Below are 6,000 nucleotides of genomic sequence, written 5' to 3' on the forward strand. Positions count from 1 at the left end.
TTAAACCCAACAACATATAAGAGTAGTTTCACATTATGACCAAGTACTATTTATTCCAGGTATGCAAGCCTACTTCAACATTTGAAAATCAAGTAGTGTAACCCATCACATCAACAGGCTAAAGAGGAAAACTCACACGGTCAGATCAATAGATGTAGAAAGAGCTGTTGACAAAATCCAACGTCCATTCATGACAAAAACTCTTAGCCAACTAGGAGTAGAGGAAACTTCCTCAATTTAAAAGAATATCTACTATAAATCTACAGCTAATATCATACTTAATGTTGAGAAACTAGAACCTTTCCTAATAAGTTTATGAATAAGGCAAGGATGTCCCCTTTCACCACTCCTTTTCAACATCATAGTTGAAGTTCTAGCTAATGCAATAAAAAAGAAAAGAAAAGAAAGAAAAGGAAATAAGATACACAGACCGGGAAAGAATAAATAAAACTGCGTTTGTTTGCAGAAGACGTGACCATCTGTGTAGAAAATTAAAAAATATTCATTTGGACACACACACAAATACTGGAATTAAGACTCAAATATAACAAGGTTGCAGGTTAACATACAAAAGTCAATTGTTTTCAAGAATAAGTAGAATTTGAAATTAAAACCACAATACTATTTTCCTTAACACTCAAAAAATGAAATATTTAGTTATAAATTTAACAAAAAGTGTGTGGGATCTATATGAGGAAAACTATAAAACTCTGATGAAAGATAATCAAAGAAGCACTAAATAAATGGAGAGATATTCCAAGTACATGAGCAGGATGATTCAATACAGTCAAGATGTCAATTCTTATCTACTTGATCTGTAGATTTACATAATTCTAATAAAAAACTCAGGAAATTATTTTTGGGATGTGGAAAAATTGATTATAAAGTTTATATGAAGAGGCAAAAGATCCAGAATAAACATATTGAAGGAAAAGAACAAAGTTGGAGGATTGATACTACCTGACTTTAGGAGTTATTATAAAGTTATAATAATCAAGACAATGTAGGTGAACGAATGGACAGATAAATCAATGGAACAGAAAACAGATCCTAGAAATAGAGCCATGTAAATATAGGTATAGCAAAGTAATCTATAACAAGGGATCAAAATACAATAGAACAAAGATATCTTTTCGACAAATGGTACTGGAAAAACTGGTTATCCACATATAAAAAAAACTAATCGAGATGCAGATCTTACACCATTCGCAAAAACTAAGTCAAAAGGGATCATGGATCTAAGTGTGGTGAAACTAAAAGATATCATGAAATAAGATCTAGGTGACCTCGAGTATGGCAATGACTTTTTAGATACAACACCAAAGTCACAATCCATGGAAAAAGTTAATTGATAAGCTGAATTTCACTAAGATTAAAAACTTATGCTCTGTGAAGGACAATGTCAAGAGAATAAGAAAGCAAGCTTTGAGAAAATATTTGCAAAAGACACACCTAATACAAAGAACTATCAAAACTCAGCAATAAGAAAATGAACAACCTGATTAAGAAATGGATCAAAAAAGATACATGGATGGCAAAGGAAGCTATAGAGATGACAAATAAGCATACAAAAAGGTGCTCAACATCTTATGTCATTAGGAAATTACACATTAAAATAACAACGAGCTATATGCTTACTAGGATGGTTAAAATCCATAGCACTGACAAAACCACTTGCTGGTGAGGATGTGGAGCAACATAAATTTATGCTCATTTATTGCTGGTGAGAATGCAAGGTGGTATAGCCAGTTTGCAAGATAGTTTGTGAATTTCTTAAAAAGTGAAATGTAGGCTTACCGTAAGATCCAGTATTTACTCATATGAGTTGAAAACTTAGGTCCACACAAAAACCCGTCCATGGACGTTTATAGAAGTTTTCTTTATAATTTCCCCAAACTGGAAGCAACCAAGATGTTCTTCAGGTGAATAGATAAATAAACTGTGATACATACAGATAGTGGAATATTGTTCAGTAAAAAAAAAAAAAGAGCTGTAAAGTCACAAAAAGTTATGTTTGAACCTCAAATGCATATTGCTTAGTGAGAAAGGCCACTCTGAAAATGCTACATACTGTATGAGTCCAACAACATTGCATCTGGAAAAGGTGAAGTTATGGAGACAATAAAAATGCCAGTGGTTGTCAAGTATTAGGGAGAAGTATGAATGGATAAATAGGCAGAGCACAGGGGATTTTTAGGGTGGTGAAACCATTCTACATAATACTATAATGGTGGATACATGTCTTTATACATTGGTCCAAACTAGAGTATGCAAGAGTCAGGCTGTAATGTTAACTATGGACTTTGAGTAATAATGATGTACAGATTCATTGATTGTAATAAAGTACTTTTCTGGTAAAGAATGTTGATAGTGGGTGCTATGTCCCCTCCAAAACTCATGTTGAAATTTAATTGGCATTGTAGCAGTATTAAGAGGTGGGACCAATAAGAAGTGATTAGCCAGGAAGGCTCTGCCCTCATCAATAAATTAATGGTGTTTTTGCAAGAATGAGTTTATTATCTCAGGAGTGAGTTCCTTATAAAAAGGAGACTTTGGCCTCTTTTTCTCTCTTGTATGCATGCATTCTCTTGCCCTTCTGTCTTCTGCCATGGGATGATGGCCCTTGCCAAATGCCACTCCCTTGATCTTGGAATTCCCGGCCTCCAGGACCATGAGATATAAATTTCTATCATTTATAGTTTACTCAGTCTGTGGTATTCTGTTAGAGCAGCACAAAACAGACTAGAACAGGGAGTAGAGGCTATAGGGAAGCATATGTGCGTGGTGGTGGTGGTGGTGGGGCACAGAGTATAGGGGAACTCTGTCCTATCTACTCAGTTTGGTTTTTTTTTTTTGAGTCAGAGTCTCAAGCTGTCACCCTGGGTAGAGTGCCATGGCATCACAGCTCACAGCAACCTCCAATTCCTGGGCTCAAGCGATTCTCCTGCCTCCACCTCCCAAGTAGCTGGGACTACAGGCGCCCGCCACAACGCCTGGCTATTTTTTGGTTGTAGCTGTCGTTGTTGTTTGGTGGGCCTGGGCTGGATTCAAACCCACCAGCTCAGGTGTATGTGGCTGACGCCTTAGCCGCTTGAGCCACAGGCACCGAGCCTATCCACTCAGTTTTGCTGTGTACCTAAAACTACCAAAAAATAAATTTTAGTAAAATCATAAAGTGAATATGGTATTTTCATTCAGGTATGCTAGCTCAACTTTCTAGTTCTTAGTCCTGCTCCCCAGATATGTACGCATGTAGGTATATATATGTGTGCATGTTTGCATGTGGAAAGAGAAGGCTGTTAACTAACATACAAGGTAGTTGTCAGCGAATGGCTCAGGGAGCAGAAGATGAGGTCTTGGGTTATGTCTATATCAATTAGAATGTTAACTGCACAGAAGAGAATATCTGAGTAACTATGGCCTAAGCTAGGGATTTTCTAGCTTTAATGATTGGATGAATTATCTGGGGATCTCATTACAGTATAGATATTAATGTAATATATCTGCATTAATAGATACACTACACGCATAGATACATCTCAGGCATGGTCTGAGATTCTGCATTTATGATAAGCTATAAGATGCTACTGCTGCTGCTGGTGGTAGTCTAATACTTTGAGAAGAAAGGACATAAAAAAGACATTTTCTATCTTATATAGTAAGAAGCCCAGAGCAGGGGTGGACAGGGGCAGAAGGAAGTCTTTTCCTTATACACCTGTTATGAACATCCTTGTATTTGCCTTTCGGTGAAAATATAAAAAATGCCTGTATTTATAGTATTTACCTAGGAGGAAAACTGCCATGTCACCAAGTAAGCAAATGCTCAGCTTTAGTGGCTGCTGCCCAACATTCCCCCCACCAAGTGATCGTGTCACTTACTACCATCAGAATGCAGGAGAGTTCTGGTTACTACCCATGTTTTTCCAACACTTGGTATTATTTGTTTTTTTCTTTTTAACCATTCTAGTTTGTGTGTAATATTTCACTGTGGGTTTAATCCACATTTCCCTAACAATTAATGAAGCCTCTTTTCATTTGTTTATTGGCCAATTGGACATCTTATTTTTTGATGTGTTTGATCAAGTCTTTTGTTCCTTTTCTGTTGAGTTACTTGTCTTTTATTGGTTTTTAGGATTATCTAGAATATTGTACTGAAAATATACTTTCATTCTACTTGGGAAGCTGAGACAAGGGGAATTGCCTAAGCCCAGGCGTTGGAGGTTGCTGTGAGCTGTGTAACACCACAGCACTCTACTGAGGGTGATAAAGTGAGATACTATCTCTACAAAAAAAAAAAAAAAAAAAAATATATATATATATATATATACTTTCATTCTTAGATTTAAATCTTTGATCCACTTAGGTTTATCCTGATTGATATATGGGTCCAACTTAATATTTCCAGATAACTACTTACTTTTCTCAACAACAATACTGCATGTCCTATTTTTCCCACATCAACTTGAGATGGCACCTTTGCCAGGTAATATACCCCCACGCATATTTTGGAATATTTCTGGGCTTTCTATTCCATTCTATTTGACTTTCATCTGTGCACAAATGTGATTTCATGTACTTAGCATGTATAATGTGTTTAAATATCTTATAGGATGAGTCCCATAGTTTTAGAGCTCTCTAGGCTATTCTTATTTATTTTTCTATATGAACTTAGAACGAGTTTGCCTCATCTCAAAATTTTAAAAACTGCATTGATATTGAGACAAATTTATAAATTAACTCATGCAGAATTAATAGCTTCATTATGTTGAGTTTTTCTTTTCATTTTTTTCCTTTTATTTTTGAGGTACAGTCTTACTCTGTTACCCTCTGTAGAGTGCTGTGGCCTCACCGTAGCTCACAGCAACCTCAAACTCATGGGTTCAGTGATCCTCTTGCCTCAGGCCTCAGCCTTTCAAGTAGCTGGGACTACTGGTGTGTGCTACAAAACCTGGCTAATATTTCTTTTTTTTTTTTGTAGAGACAGAGTCTCACTTTATGGCCCTCGGTAGAGTGCCAGGGCATCACACAGCTCACAGCAACCGCCAATTCCTGGGCTTAAGTGATTCTCTTGCCTCAGCCTCCCGAGTAGCTGGGACTACAGGCACCTGCCACAATGCCCGGCTATTTTTTGGTTTGCAGTTCAGCCGGGGCCGGGTTTAAACCCGCTGCCCTTGGTATATGGGGCCGGCGCCTTACCGACTGAGCCACAGGCGCCGCCCGACAACACCTGGCTAATATTTCAAGTTATCCTCCTACCTTGGGCTCCCAGAATGCTAGGATTACAGGCGTGAGCCATTGTGTCTGGCTAATGTCACATGTTTCTATCCAACATGATCACATGTCTCTTAGTGGTTTGAATTTTAGCTGGTCTCCTTCAGAGGTACATAATCTCCTTTTTTTTTTTTTTCTGAGACAGAATCTCATTATGTTGCCTTCAGTAGAGTACTGTGGTATCACAGCTCACAGCAACCTCAAACTTAAGCCATTCTCTTGCCTCAGCCTCCCAAGCAGCCAGGACAACAGGCACCTGCCGCAATGCCCAGCTATTTTTACTTTTTTGTTGTAATTGTCACTGTTGTTTGGCAAGCCAGGCCTGGGCCAGGTTCAAACCTGCCAGCCCCGGTGTATGTGGGCTAACTGCTGAGCTACAGACGCTGAGCCATGCATAAACTCCTTTTGATATGCATGACCAAACTGCTGGGAAAGTGAGGGAAATGTCTGATACTAAGACATAAGAAAGTTTGAAATTAAAAAGTTTATTTGGCATTGACACCAAACTTTTCTTTTTTTCTTTTTTTGAGACTGAGTCTCACTTTGTTGCCCTCAATAGAGTACCATGGCTGCATCATAGCTCACAGCAACCTTAAACTCTTGGGCTTGAGCAGTCCTCTTGCCTCAGCCTCCCCAGTGGGGGACTACAGGTGCTCTCCACAACGCCCAGATAGTTTTTCTAATTTTTAGTAGAGATGGGGATCTTGCTGTTGCTCAAGCTGATCTGGA

This window comes from Nycticebus coucang, chromosome 8 (assembly GCF_027406575.1).
Source record: "Nycticebus coucang isolate mNycCou1 chromosome 8, mNycCou1.pri, whole genome shotgun sequence".
NCBI lineage: Eukaryota > Metazoa > Chordata > Mammalia > Primates > Lorisidae > Nycticebus > Nycticebus coucang.